At 41.5% G+C, this 15,183-nt stretch overlaps 1 protein-coding gene and 1 long non-coding RNA gene across 2 annotated transcripts in view; one reads left to right on the forward strand and one right to left on the reverse strand.

Moving 5' to 3' along the window:
- The window catches only part of AGBL1 (ATP/GTP binding protein like 1), a gene marked incomplete at its 5' end in the record, with an annotated part of 671,581 nt that overhangs the window by 469,271 nt on the left and 187,127 nt on the right, over positions 1 to 15,183 (reverse strand). The gene's annotated exons all lie outside the window — the stretch shown is intronic.
- LOC116749875 lies at positions 1,220 to 10,120 on the forward strand. The gene is made up of 3 exons (XR_004348720.1): positions 1,220 to 1,276; positions 7,940 to 8,036; positions 9,940 to 10,120. It is a non-coding gene; the product is annotated as an uncharacterized LOC116749875 (long non-coding RNA).

Consider the following 15,183-nt stretch of genomic DNA (forward strand, 5'->3'; position numbering starts at 1 on the left):
TGCTGAATTCTCTTTGCTTTTGCTTGTCTGTAAAGCTTTTGATTTCACCATCGAATCTGAATGAGATCCTTGCCGAGTAGTGTAATCTTTGTTGCACGTTCTTCCCTTTCATCACTTTAAATATATCATGCCACTCTCTTCTGGCTTGTAGAGTTTCTGCTGAGAAATCAGCTGTTAACCTTATGGGAGTTCCCTTGTATGTTTTTTGTCGTTTTTCCCTTGCTGCTTTCAATAATTTTTCTTTGTCTTTAATTTTTTGCCAATTTGATTACTATGTGTCTCAGCATGTTTCTCCTTGGGTTTATCCTTCCTGGGACTCTCTGCGCTTCCTGGACTTGGGTGGCTATTTCCTTTCCCATGTTAGGGAACTTTTCCACTATAATCTCTTCGAGTATTTTCTTGGGTCCTTTCTCTCTCTCTTTTCCTTTTGGGACCCCTATAATGTGAATGTTGTTGCATTTAATGTTGTCCCAGTGGTCTTTTAGGCTGTCTTCATTTCTTTTCATTCTTTTTTCTTTATTCTGTTCTGCGGCAGTGAATTCCACCATTCTGTCTTCCAGGTCACTTATCCGTTCTTCTGCCTCAGTTATTATGCTATTGATTCCTTCTAGTGTAGTTTTCATTTCAGTTTTTGTATTGTTCATCTCTGTTTGTTTGTTCTTTAACTCTAAGCCTTTGTTAAACATTTCTTGCATCATCTCAGTCTTTGCCTCCGTTCTTTTTCCGAGGTCCTGGATCATCTTCACTATCATTATTCTGAAATCTTTTCCTAGAAGGTTGCCTATGTCCAGTTCATTTAGTTATTTTTCTGGGGTTTTATCTTGTTCCTTCATCTGGTACATAGACCTCTGCCTTTTCATCTTGTCTATCTTTCTGCAAATGTGGTTTTTGTTCCAAAGGCTGCAGGACTGTAGTTCTTCTTGTTTCTGCTGTCTTCCTTGTGGTGGATGATGCTATCTATGAGGCTTGTGCAACTTCCCTGATGGGAGGGACTGGTGGTGGGTAGAGGTGACTGTTGCTCTGGTGGGCAGAGCTCAGTAAAACTTTAATCTGCTTGACTGCTGATGTGTGGGGTTGGATTCCCTTCCTCTTGCTTGTTTGGCCTGAGGTAACCCAACACTGGAGCCTACCTGGGCTCTTTGATGGAGCTAATGGCAGACTCTGGGAGGGCTCACACCAAGGAGTACTTCCCAGAACTTCTGCTGCCAGTGCTCTTGTCCCCATGGTGAGCCACAGCCACCTCCCTCCTCTGCAGGAGACCCTCCAACACTAGCAGGTAGGTCTGGTTCAGTCTCCCCTGGGGTCACTGCTCCTTCCCCTGGGTCCCTATGAGCACACTACTTTGTGTGTGCCCTCCAAGAGTAGAGTCTGTGTTTCTCCCAGTCCTGTCCAAGTCCTGCAATCAAATCCCACTAGCCTTCAAAGTCTGATTCTCTAGGAATTCCTCCTCCTGTTGCCGGACCCCCAGGTTGGGAAGCCTGGCGTGGGGCTCAGAACCTTCTCACCAGTGGGTGGACTTCTGTGGTATGTGTTCTCCGGTCTGTGAGTCACCCACCCAGCAGTTATGGGATTTGATTTTACTGTGATTGTGCCCCTCCCACAGTCTCATTGTGGCTTCTCCTTTGTCTTCGGATGTGGGGTATCTTTTTTGGTGAGTTCTAGTGCCTTCCTGTCGATGATCGTCCAGCAGCTAGTTGTGATTCTGGTGTTCTTGCAAGAGTGAGTGACAGCACGTCCTTCTACTCTGCCATCTTGCTTCCTAATCTCTCCCTTCTTTTTCTAATCTTTTGTTCTTCCATGATAATCCATGAAAGCCAATTTACTCCATGCTCTTCTGAGCTCAGATATTACTTTGAGGAGATGCAGAGGCAAGAATAATTTCTGAGAAGACCAGGGTATCAGGGCATTGGCAAGAAACAGCACAAGAATCTGGGAGAATTAACAAGGCAAGGTGCAGGATCCTGGGGCCAGCTGTGACCAGTCCTAGGCCTGAAGGCAAAAGGGAAGGGAGCCATTACTGGTACCCAGAAAGGGCAGTGGTATGGAGAGGGGAGCCTCTCAGGAGTTGTGACCTTCAGAGGAGGGATGCAGCCAACCCACAACCAAGGAGGAAGCTGGGAGAATAAACAGATCTTGCTCTTCTCCATTTTCTAATCTTTTGTACTGTGCCCCATTGGTCAACCCAAACCAAAGCCATTCCATCAAAGGACCCCATTGGCATAGACCGTAAAGATCAGTCTCCCAATTCTCAAGTCACTCTCTAGGGTTAGAGAGTAGATATGGGGTGCTGGGAAGGATAACTTTAAAATGTCTAGTACACCAGGAAAATTCTGAAAACCCTCCTGTGTCCTTGACCCCCAGTTCTCCCCCTAATTTACTGAAGACCATTTGTCTGATGCATTAGTCTGGGTGGTGTGCAGAGTACACTAAATTTAAGTTCTTCACACATTGCCAATTTAAAGTGAGCTTTCTCCTTTGAATTCACAAAATGCTGCTCTTTTGGCAAATACTAAAAATATTCTAATTTCTTCGAGCATATGCTTCCTTCACTATTATAATATAAACTCCTTTGAGACAGAAAGGTGTGATTTGTTAATAACCAACATAATCTGAGTACCTACTTACAGTGGGTGGGTATCCTATACATTTGTTATTTCATTTAATCATCATAACACATAGATGAGGAAATCAAAGCTCAGAGAAGCTAAGTTTCACAATGTGACGCAGCTAATATGGGGCAGATCAGAGATCTAAACTCAGTTCTTTCTGACTCTGAAGTTCAAGTTTTTAGCTACCTTGTCAGACTGTCTCATTCATTTTTGAAATCCCTACAATCCTTAGTAAGGTGCCTCATACACAGCAGGCCTCTGTATGTTTGTTGGATGAATGGATGAACATAGTCTGATGGAATAAAAGCATAATTCTCAGTCTCCATCACTATCCCCTAAGCCACATTCTCCTGATCTCCTTCATTAATTCTTTTCACAATCAATTATTGGGCCTGTGCTTTCTTAATTACCCCAAAAAGGTAAAAAAGAAACAATAAATGTAGCCCTGGATCTCACACAGTATATTATATTTCTGAGAAAAGCAACACATACAGGTTAAGAGTTGTTATGAACTGAGTTCATAATCAAACAACTATGTATAACATATAAAGAATGACCAGAATTCAGCTATTTCCCAAATGCTCATGCTGAGAAAAACTTAAGCAATGCTCAAAATCATAGTAAGTGCTGGGCAGTCAGAGAACTGGCATTAAAGAAAGGATATTAGATAACAAGGTGAGAATAAAATTGGGAAAGGGACTGTTTTAAGGTGGTAGCCTTTATTACTATGAGAAATGCACATAGGAGGAGGGCACTGGCTCACTGCCTTTCACAAACCAGGATTTCAATAAGCAATTACTGAGTTTAACATTTGTGTTCATGAAAACATTCATGTAAACTAAATAATACTTCACTCACTCTTGAAAGAATAGCTTTTCTGAGAAATTCTATGGTTACGAAAATTCTAAAATGAAGACACTCTCTTTTAAAAAAAATGAGTTACGGGGCTTCCCTGGTGGCGCAGTGGTTGAGAGTCCACCTGCCGATGCAGGGGACACGGGTTCGTGCCCCAGTCCGGGAGGATCCCACGTGCCGCGGAGCGGCTGGGCCTGTGAGCCATGGCCGCTGAGCCTGCGTGTCCGGAGCCAGTGCTCTGCAACGGGAGAGGCCGCAACAGTGAGAGGCCCGCGTACCGCAAAAAATAAGAGTTACTATCAATTTCCCTTCCTCCTTAAAGCAATAACTCAAGTGGCTAACTCACAAGTAAAGGCAAAGGACAAAGGAAATTTCTGACCAAAATCATATTAAGGTCCATGGCCCTCCTAAGTCTGGGGGACTTGATTGGTCTATGGGCTCATAATTAAAGTTCTAACAGGATTCCCTAGATCTCCATAAGGTCTGAGGATGATACTTACCCAGAAAGGACATAGAATATAAATTCTACAATCTGACAAGAGTAAAGGTATGAAAAGTCTTTAAAAGGCACATAAGGATTTCCACTTCTGGGAGTACAGTATATAGCAGATGGTATCTTTCTTTCTTCCTCCCATCTGGTCATGATGTTTAAAACAAACATAAGATGACTCTGAGAAAGGAAGAGGGGAAGGTGGACCAGCTAGCAACCTCAGGACCCAAGGAGTGACATAGGAGTAAGTTCTCTGTTTTTTTGTTTTGGTTTGGTTTTTGTTCTTGGGTTTTGGGGTATTTGTGGGGGGTTTGCCTCATGTTTCCCAATCCTAGAGCCAAAAAACTCAGCAACTCAGAAAGCCAAGAAGCACAGACAAAAAAAAGCCCCAACAAAAACCTGCTTTGTCTAGTCAAAGGATCAGAAAAAGTGGAGCTCAGCAGACCAGAAAACTTTTAGATAATAACCACTCGGCTTCAGTCAAACACCACAGAAAAAACTGAGGCCCCACCCACACCAGCAAATGCTGAGTGGGGAGCCTAGATTTCCACCTTGGACAGGTCCTAACAAGGCACCCCAATCCCCTGTCTTTAGCCCCTACAGTGGTGTGTCAGAGAGGGCCAGAGAGGGAACCTGCAGAGTCAGGGAGACCATGCAGGGAAACTGGACTTGTACTCCTACCCCAGCAGTAATGAGATGTCCTAATCCTGCCCCATGCGGGTGGCATTAGTGGAGGCCTAATAAGAGTCAGGACTTTCACCACTGCCCAGGAGTAATGCGGTCACCCTCGCCCAAGGTAGCAGAAGAAGCCATGTCAGGAGCAGTAATGAGGCACTTTGTCCCCTCCCAGCCAAAATAGTATCAGTGGACGCCTAGTGTAGTCAGAACTCCCATCCGCAATCAGCAGGAATGCAGAGGGTTTCTGCCCTCAGGGGTCAACAAAAGCCAAGTGGAGAACTAGGACTTCTTCACTAATGTAGTAGTTACAAAGTGGTACCCACAACCCTTCCCCTGCCAGAGCAATACCAAAGGAAACCATTGCATTTGTTTCCTAGGATTACCGTAACAAACAACCACAAATTTAGTGGCTTAATATGACAGGAACTTATTCTCTCACACTTTTGGAGGCCAGAAATCTGAAACCAAGTTGCCAGCAGAGCTACACTCGCTATAAAGGCTCTAGAGGGTAATCCTTCCTTGCCTTTTGTGGCTTCTGGTGGCTCCATATGTTCTTTGACTTATGACAATGTAACTCCAATCTCTGGCTCTGTCTTCACGCAGCTTTCTTCTGTGTGTCTCTTTGTATCCTCTCCTCTATTGATAAGGACAGCATCATTGGATTCAGGACCCACCCTAAGTCCAGAATGGTTTAATCTCAATATTCTTAATTACATCTGCAAAAACTCCATTTCCAAATAAGGTCATATTCTGAGGATCCAGACAGACATGAATTTTGGGGGGACATTATTCGACCTATTATATCAACTAAAACAGAAAGTTTAAATAAGATTCACTGTCTTATAACATAATACCTCAAAATGTCCAGGCTTCAGTCAAAAATTAATCATCATACAGAAAACCAGGAAGATTGTCCTGAAAAAGGGCAATCAATAGATAACACCAAGAAAACAGAGGTATTAGATTTTTATGACAAAGATTTTTTTAAATCATTATAAAAATAATTCAGTAAGCAATTATGAACATACTCAAGCAATGAACAATTTAAAACCTCAACAAACAAGATATAAAGAAGAACCAAATAGAAACTTTAGAACTGAAAAATACAATTATCAAAACAAATAAAACTAGTGGATGAGCTAAACAGCAGAATGGAGGGTACAGGGAAAGAATCAATGAACTTGATAATAGAACAATAGAAATTACCCAATTTGAACAACAGAAAGAAAATAGACTGAAAAAAAAAAAGATGAACAGATCATTAAAGATCTGTAAGACAATAATACAAGATTTCCAATAACCCAATGATCATGTAATTGGAGTCCCACAATTAGAAGAGAAAAAAATGCAGGGCTGAAAAAATATTAGAAGAAATAATAACTGAAAACTTCCTAAATTTGGCAATGGACAGCAACCTACAGATTTAAGAAACTGAGCAAACTCCAAACAGGATAAACCCAAAGAAATCCATAGCAAGACATTTCATAGTCAAACTTCCGAAAACTGAAGGAAAAAGAAAATCTTGACAGCAACGAGAGAGAAACAATAACTTACCTATAGGGGAAAAGCATTTTGAATGATAGTGGATCTCTTATTTAAAAACTACAGAGGCCAAAAGGGAGAAGCACAATATTTTCCAAGTGCTAAAAGCAAACACTGTCAAGTAGAATCCTACACTTAGTGAAGATATCTTTCAGAAAGATTGATCAAACAATGTAATTCACTGTATTAACAGGATAAAGAAGAAAAATCACGTGATTCTATAAAGTAAGGTGGAAAAAAAAATTTGATAGAATTCAACATCCAAGCAGGATAAAAACTCTCAGAAAAATAATAACAGAAGGTCACATCCTCAAGTTAACAATAATCTACAATACAGTCACAGCTAACACTATGATGGTGAAAGACCAAATGCTTTCCTCCTAAGACTGGGAACAAAGCAAGGATATCAACTCTCACCACTCTTATTCAACATAGTGCTGGAAACTCAGCTTTACCTCAGTGACTGAGAGTAGCCTCTATCCTGCTCTCCTTGGCTCCAGTCTTGGCAGCCTATCCAAATTGTTTACCTGGAGAAGCATCCTTAATGATTTTCTTTTTTGTATATCTTATCCAATCCAATAGGAAAATCTGTTGCTCTGCCTTCAAAACGGATCCAAAACACAACCACCTCCCTACCTCCACTGTTCTGTTCAAAGTCACCACTATTTCCTTCCAGACCAAGGCAACAGATTCCCCAGTGGGGCCCTCCTTCACCTTTATCCCTTAGAAGCCAAAGTGATTCTTTTAATGTTTAAATCAGACCACATCATTCAACTCTCCTATGGTGCCACATCACTCAAAGGAAAAGCCAGAATTCTTACAACTACTACAGGGACCTGCAGGAACTGGCCCCCATCACCTCTTAGACCTTGCCTGGCTCATCACCTTGTTCACTTCACTCAGCCACACTGGCCATCCTGATTAGTACCCACCAAGCACACTCCTGTCTCGGGGCTTTAAAACATGTTTTTTTCTAAGTCTCTTTTCATTTGCTATTTCCTCTGCCGGGAATGGGTCTGCAAGCCTCCAGCTGGCACCTTCTTAAGGAGACTTCACGGACCACCTCTTACAATATACAGCCCATGTCCGCCTGGCACATCCCATGCCCCACTCTGCTTTCCTTTCCTCCATGTCCCTTAGAACCATCTGACACATCATTTATCCCAGGCTACATATTGATCATCTGTGTCCCCTCTTTAAAATGTAAGTTCTCAGAGGGCAGGACCTTATCTATTTTGTTTCCTAATCCCAGCTCTGTCTCTACTGCCTAGAAGAGTGTCTGGCGCATACCAAACACTTGTAAACATTAGCTAAATAAACAAATAAGTTAAAATAATATCTTATATATGTCTTTCTCCTTCCTTCCTTCCTTCTGACCTTCGTTCTTTCCTTCCTTCCTTTCTCCCTTCCTTCCTTCTTTTCTTCTGTACTTTTTTCTTTCCCTTCTTAAATAAATGTGCAAATGCCTACTGGTCATGCAAGGCAGAACACTGGATTCTGGCAAAATATGGGTGAATAGGTCAGTTTTCTGCAAATATCCAGGCATGTAAACAAAATATCACATGAGAAGCAGACGGCAACTCAGTTTACAAAAGTTTCACTAGTGTAAATCTGTGCAAGTTTCTATAAAAATGAGCAGAGGAAAGGAACAGAGAGGCATCAGGAACACAAAAGCTCCCAAGATTTCTAAATTGATTATTTTGCATGTCCACGTAATGCTTTACTCTTGAGAGTGATGATAATTCTTGTCTCCTTTCCCTGACAGCTAGAGTCCTCAGGAATGCCTCCTAACATCCTAGAAATAGAGGGTACATGACTCTCCACCCTCAGACAATTTCTCTGTGCAAGAAGACTATGGAGAGGTAGGTGGCAGAGTAATTCTTACTTAGGTCATGAGTTTTCACAAATCATGTGTCACAATAGGAGCTTTTCTCGGGCCCCTCTTTCATCTGACTGACTCTGAAGGCAGAGGCCAGTCTGATGTTTGCTTTCAAGACCCTGCTTTCAGAACTATGAAAAGTTCCCATTAAGTCTCTGCCCCATGGGGTGTAAGGGGATAGGTTTTCATCCATCTGCATGGACAGTCTTGCCTGCTGCTCCCATCTTGGTATAAATCATGGATCAGAGCTGGAGTATGTCCAACCAATCCAGCAGTCCTGTACTAACTAAACACCCTTAACGTCTCTTCATGCTGAAGCCAGACTGCTGGGTAATAAAAGCACAGTCAAATGCCAACTCACACGCAAGAGTTGTTATTCCAGGCAAGTACCTTGTTCCAGTCAGCCCAAGAAGTGGGAAACATTATTCATTTAGCTCTAAATGCAATTTATTTTCTGAACTTGTTTCAGTTTGATCCTCTCGCATTTTATTCTCCATAATAAGTTTAGATTCTGTTCTACTTGAGTCCACGAAACCTCAGGGGTGTCTCTTACAAGTTACAGAGAGTGATGATGAGCAACTCAAAAATAGAAGCATGTTTGAGACATCCAGAAACAGAACCCAACTCCACAAGGCAAAATGCAGCTCTGAGGAAAGAGCCTGGAGCAGATGGAGAAAGAGACAGAGCAAAAGGAGTGAGAGATCACCAAGGCACTGCTACTCTGTACAAACTAACTCCACTGACCCCAAAGCTTCAGCTGGCCCTAACATGCGGGGCCCTTGGAAGCAGCACGCAGAGACTGGTTTTTTACCTCTTCCTTGGCTCCTCAGTTTCTCCACCCTTTCTCCTCCCTGTATAGCAAGCTGACCTCATACTTTTCCACTTCTCTATGTCAACACTTTCACAACACAGGCACACTGGGCTCTGTGCTGAAAAATAACAATACTGTGCGAAATGAGTTGATGGCTGACAGTTGAGGCTTGTTAAAACAAAACCAGAAAATATCCCATGTATGTTCTTAATCAGAGAAGTTAGGTAACTTAGCTAAATTTTCACAGCAACAGACCTGGAATAGGGTCTCCTGAATCTAAGTCCTGTGGAGATCCTCTTTTTAATACCCTTGTAGCTGTCCCTCTCTTTTATTTCTTACATCTTTCTTCTCTCTCTCACTCTCTCTCTTTCACCCCTTTCCTCTTTCTCATGATATTATTTTATTTTGCTTTTGAATTTTAAAAAACAATCATCAAGCACTATATTATTTTATGTATTTTTTTCTTCAGTTGCTTTTAAGTATTTCCCTTTCTATTTAGTGTTCTGCAATTTCACTTTAGTGGATCCAAAGTTTAGTGGATACAAAGTTATTATTATCCTCAATTTAAAGATTCCTTTCTTCCATAATTCTGGAAGATTACCAGCCAATATGTTTAGAACATTGGCTCGTCCAACTCTGTTTGCTTTCTGAAATTTCTTAGACCTTCTCATTTTTATCTTCCATGTCTCTCAGCCTTTCTTTTGTGGTGTCCACTTTTCTCTAAGTCATGTATCCTAGGTTATGTCCTCAAGTATGTTTCCAATTTTCTTAAATTCATCAACTGTGTCTAAAAATGCTGCTTAGCTTGCCTATTGTGGTTTTCATTTCAATAGATATGTTTTCTTTTGAATTTCTAAAAGATGTATTTGCTTTATTTTCTTAAACATGCCTGTTGATTTTCATAGTTTCCTATTCTATTTTCATGGTTTTGATTCTTTTTCATTTTTGGTCATTTTAAAGCTCCATAATTTGAAGCATCTTTCAGATTGTTCTATCATCTCAAAATTTTTATGGGCTAACAGTCCTGATTATTGGAATTTTGGTTTCCTTCATGGTGCATCATTTCCTTGTGTAGGGTATACATGTTAGCAGCAGCAGCAGAAGTCCAGTGCTCCTGGGTTGTGAACGTATTGCTAAAGAGTGCTTCTGGGACTTCCCTGGTGCTGCAATGGTTAAGAATCCGCCTGCCAATGCAGGGGACATGGGTTTGATCCTTGGTCCAGGAGGATCCCACATGCCATGGAGCAACAAAGCCCATGCACCACAACTACTGAGCCTGCGCACCACAACTACTGAAGCACGCATGCCCTAGAGCCCGTGCTCTGCAACAAGAGAAGCCACCGTAATGAGAAACCTGCACACCACAACGAAGAGTAGCCCCCACTTTTCACAACTAGAGAAAGCCCTCCCACGGCAACGAAGACCCAACACAGCCAAAAAAAAGAATTCAAAAAAAAAAAAAAACCCAGAGTGCTTCTGCATTGCTTTCTTCTGGGTAGAAAATGAGTTTCACCAGGACCTGTCTTTAAATTAATTTATGTACTTCCTTCATACCTAGCTGGTATTGTACACTTGCAGCAGGAGTCTGGGGCTTCAGTGTGTCTCAGGAGACTACTTTCTTCCCCACTAAGCTCTAAGAGACAGAATTTTCCTTTCTGCTTCTCTAAGCTAGAAAGCAGGTCCTTTTACTTGTGCTGTCAGTGAGAGAAACACCCCTACAAGCCTCACATCCTATTTATATACCAGCCTCTACACTTGCCTTTACTGCACACAAACACAGGGTGCATCGCCCATCTCTATAGATCTCCACTTGTAAATCCAGTTCTGTTCTTACATCCATACATCTCTCACAAGCTGATTCCCAGACACTCAAACAGGCCAACTATTTCTTCTTTATTTCTTTCACATGCTTGGATGTGTTTTCCTTTTAAATTATGATTTAAAAAAAATTATATTTTGAAGAACGTTGCAAAAATAGTTCAAAAGATTCCTGGGTACTCTTCACTTAGATTCCCCTAATTCTTAATATCTTACCACACTTGTTTTATTACTCTCTATATACATATGATTATTAAATTGTGATATTTTGATACCATTGTTTTAGTTCTTGTTCTGGAGAAGAACCACAATAAGCATTAACTTGGTCTCCCATATTTAGGGCTAGAAGTTCTACGGGTAAGGGTTGGAGGGAGGAAATGAGGAGTACAAATATCCACAAGCCAGGAGCTCAGCTCAGTGCTTCAAATACTTGGTCTACAGAATAATAAAACATCGTGTATTATGAGCCTCAATTTTAAGAAAGAGAAAATCATGAGGTTAAAAGTAAACACGTGTTCAAGTTCACATAGCTATAAAGTACATGTAAGGATGAAGCCAGGATTCTAACCAGATCCTTCTTTCTTTGGGATTGCCTGAATTCTCAGGGAGCCAATCACAACACACCCCATCTGAAGCACACCGCATCTGACAGTTGCCAAGACTCCTATCATATGACCAGAGTGTACATAAATGAGAATAGGTGTGCTTTTTCCATCAGCAAGTAATTAGGCAAGTCACACCTGCCTGAGGTTCGTTTGTAGATACATTATTCTGGCTCCTTTCTGAATTTTATATCTGTCTCTTTAGCAATTAACAGACTCAGCTGAATTTTCTATGACTCACCTCAAAATGCCATATGTTCAATAAAGGTACTGGTATAGCAAAAGCAGTTGACGAGTCTAGGAAAACATAAGCAAACACTAAGTATACAAACATTTCTACTGAGTGCATATGCCTAAGATTATCTTCTCTTATGGGGGATTCCATCACTTCTCAGAATAAATAAGCAAAGCCAAACTAATTTCCAGTGACATTTGCATTCATTCCAGAATTTCTGCATCCGAAGAGTAAAATTTATCATCAGAGAATGAGTCAGAGGTGTTGTAAACTTCAGCTTCCCGAGTAAAGTACAACACATCTAGCTATCACATATTAAGGACAAATTTAGTGTTTGGAATGTCACAAATTTGTTAGATAAGAACTCAGTGGGTTCTAGCTCCATGAAACAAAAAGTTTATGACCTAAGTCTCCATTTATCCCCCAGTCTTTCCACTTCCTTGTCCTACCACCCTCAATGTTAGGTCAGTCCATCCACTGACTTTCTCAACTCCAGGAGACCTGCTGAGTACTGCTGGGGAGAAGTACCCATCCACATAGACTGAAGCCCCAGAAACCCATGATCTCCCTTATCACTGGTCTTTAAGCCCCTCTCTGTCATCCATCTCTCTATCATTAGTCAGTTTTTTCTCCTATCCCCTTGAATGACCATTTCTACTTTGACCAATCTCCTCAAATTATTCTCCCATCTTACAAGCCATCAGTGGATGACCTCATATTACTCCACACAGACTATCGGGGCTATGAGGAGTGACCTCCTTCAACTTCTTACTTCCCATATCCATAAACTTATCTTCATTTGCTCCTAAAACCCACCTTCTTCCCTTCAGTGTAAAGGCAGAGGTTCCTTTCCAATCGTTCATGATTAATCTAACCTAATCCATTTCTAGCTTCTCTGGAATATTTCATTCCGAGTTTAGGCTGTGCTTTAAATCTTGTTTATCTCAAAACTGGGTTCTTCTCCACCCAGAAGTGTTTTAGAAGTTTCTCAAACACTTCCTCCTTTAAATGAAACAAGCAAAAAAAAAGAAACATCAAACACAAAAAGTCAGTGTATACCACCCATGTATACCATTATTGCCTTAATGGTCTCTTTCCTTTAACAATCAAGTTTCTCAAAAGACGACACCCATTTTCTTCTTTCCCACTGGCCAAACTTCCCTAGCCAAGGAAACAAATCTTTTCTTCTCTTGCATCTTCAACTTTAACTTGGCTTCACTGCAACATTTGATAACTTTATTTATGTTGCAGAGCAAACCAAAAACCATTCTCTATATCCCTCTCCCTTCTATTTGGAAGAAAATACATAACTAAAAATAAATTTCACAGAACTTTTTTTCACTAGCCCTAGATGTCTAAGCTAGAGACACTCATAGATGGTATAACCCAATAATTCTGTGTTTCTTGCTTCACAAGGAGACAGGAAACTATCTTCTCAATAGAAGGGGTTTCCACTGTTCATATAAGATTGAACTGTGTTGCCCTGACCAGAAAAAAAAAAGAAAAACTGCTGGGCTTCTCTGGTTGAGAGTCCGCCTGCCAATGCAGGGGACACGGGTCCATGCCCCGGTCTGGGAAGATCCCACATGCCGTGGAGCGGCTGGGCCCGTGAGCCATGGCTGCTGAGCCTGCGCGTCCGGAGCCTGTGCTCCGCAACAGGAGAGGCCACAACAGTGAGAGGCCCGCGTATCACAAAAAAAAGAAAAAAAGAAAAACTGCTCACCTTGACAAAGTGTGCTAGCTTCCTATGTAATAGTGAGGAAATCAACTATAGCACTTGCTGGTGGAGAGAATGAATGAAAATTGGAGCATCAAGCTGCTTTCAACCGTGAGACCGCACTTTTCTCATTTGGATTTCAGAAAAACTCTCTAGCACCTACCCGAACCCTATGTGATTAAGCCTAGAAGATACAGGAGTTCAGGGAGCAAAACTTCTTGCTCAGGTAGGAAGGCCTTTTCTCAAGGAGAAAGTGGGATACTACCTTTGGGGGCTTGAGTGTAAAACATTCAGGAGAAAAATGGAAGAAATTAAGAAGTGATAATTGAAGAAAGAAAGTATTCATGTGAGGCACCATCCTTTCAAAGACATACATCGACATCGGGTGCTTCCCATCTGGATTGGATGCAGGAGAGCAACTAAACCAGATGAAACAGTAACATCTCCTCCCTTCCCCCAACACACACCTTGTAACTCTGTGAGATCTATATAATCTATTAGAAAAATATCATCCTACATTTCCACTATAATCCAGTGTTTTGCCTGGTGAAATGAACCAGGAGGTACTAAGAAAAAGGACATTAACTCATCTGTGCTCATCTTGCTAGGAGGTTGGGAGATGGCTGTTCGACAAAGATTGGACTGTGGGACTGGCCAACTCAGCAACAAAGCAATGCCAGGCTGGCAACAACCTGTGTCCATCTCTCATAGAAGCCCTGGCTGCTGTCACAAGCTCCAAACAGATCTGCAAGTCCACTAAATGCTATCCTCTTCCCACACACTCTCAGGACCTCAAAGGTTATACCTAACAGGTTTAACACCTAATAGTAATTCATTTGCCTTCCCCCAAATACATGCTACTCTTGCTGAATTTAGAGGTTTAAAAAATAGCACCCCCATAATCTACCCATGAATGTCACTTGCAATCTCTCCTCTTTCCCTACCCAAACATTTCTTCTTCTCTGTTCCCATTTATACTCATTAGCTTCTATTCACACACTCACAAAAATCACCGAGTGATCTCCCTACCTCTCTCTCTGGTGAGCTAACCCTCCAACCTATCCTGTCCACAAGTGGCAATATGGCATTTCTAAAATCCTAGTTGTCAATAACTTTTTTTATTCAAAACCCTTCAAAGGCTCCACACTAATACTTCTTATCCTGGTCTACTGTGTCCCCCAAGATCTGTCACCTGCCTACTTGTCCAATGTCATTTACTGCTACTCTCCCTCTTCCCCCCTTTATTGCAGTCACCCTGGCTTCCTGTTCATTCCTGGAACACACTAAGCTCATTCCTGCTACATGGCTTCTCACAGGCTGTTTTCTCTGCCTGTAACTCTCTAACCCTTTCCCCAAACTCCATCCCACCTCATCCCGTGTTCTCAAATGGAAAATTCTTGTTAGGGCATTGGCTTAAATGTTGTCTCTTCAAAGAGGCCATCCTTATCTAAATTATATACTACCACAACCACCCCACCTTATTTTTTATCCCTGCAACCTACTTATTTTCCTTATGGCTATTATCGCATTATGTGACTGTTCTCTTATTTGTTTCCTGGTTTATTGACTGTCTCCCCTTAGTCTGAAAGCTCCAAAAGGTCAGAGACCACATCTATATACTTAACACCTGATATAGTCCCTGACACCTAGCAGGTGCCCGATACAAATTGATTGAATAAATGATGAATGAATTAATGAATGAACGCAAGCTATGAGATGTTCACAGCAGCCTCACACAAGTGGACCTTTACTACAATGATCTCTCATCTTAGAGACAGCCCTTTGTCCACTTTAGCATCCTGAGGAACACCCACACTGCATCCATGCCTTAGCACTAGCATCATTAGCTCCTTCAAATATCATCTGACTTCCTCCCTTCCCTCCCAGATATAATTTTCAACTCCCTCCTTTATACCTCACCTCAAATTTGTATCAGCTTCTATCATA

The sequence above is a fragment of the Phocoena sinus genome, chromosome 2, assembly GCF_008692025.1.
Source record: "Phocoena sinus isolate mPhoSin1 chromosome 2, mPhoSin1.pri, whole genome shotgun sequence".
Classification (NCBI taxonomy): domain Eukaryota; kingdom Metazoa; phylum Chordata; class Mammalia; order Artiodactyla; family Phocoenidae; genus Phocoena; species Phocoena sinus.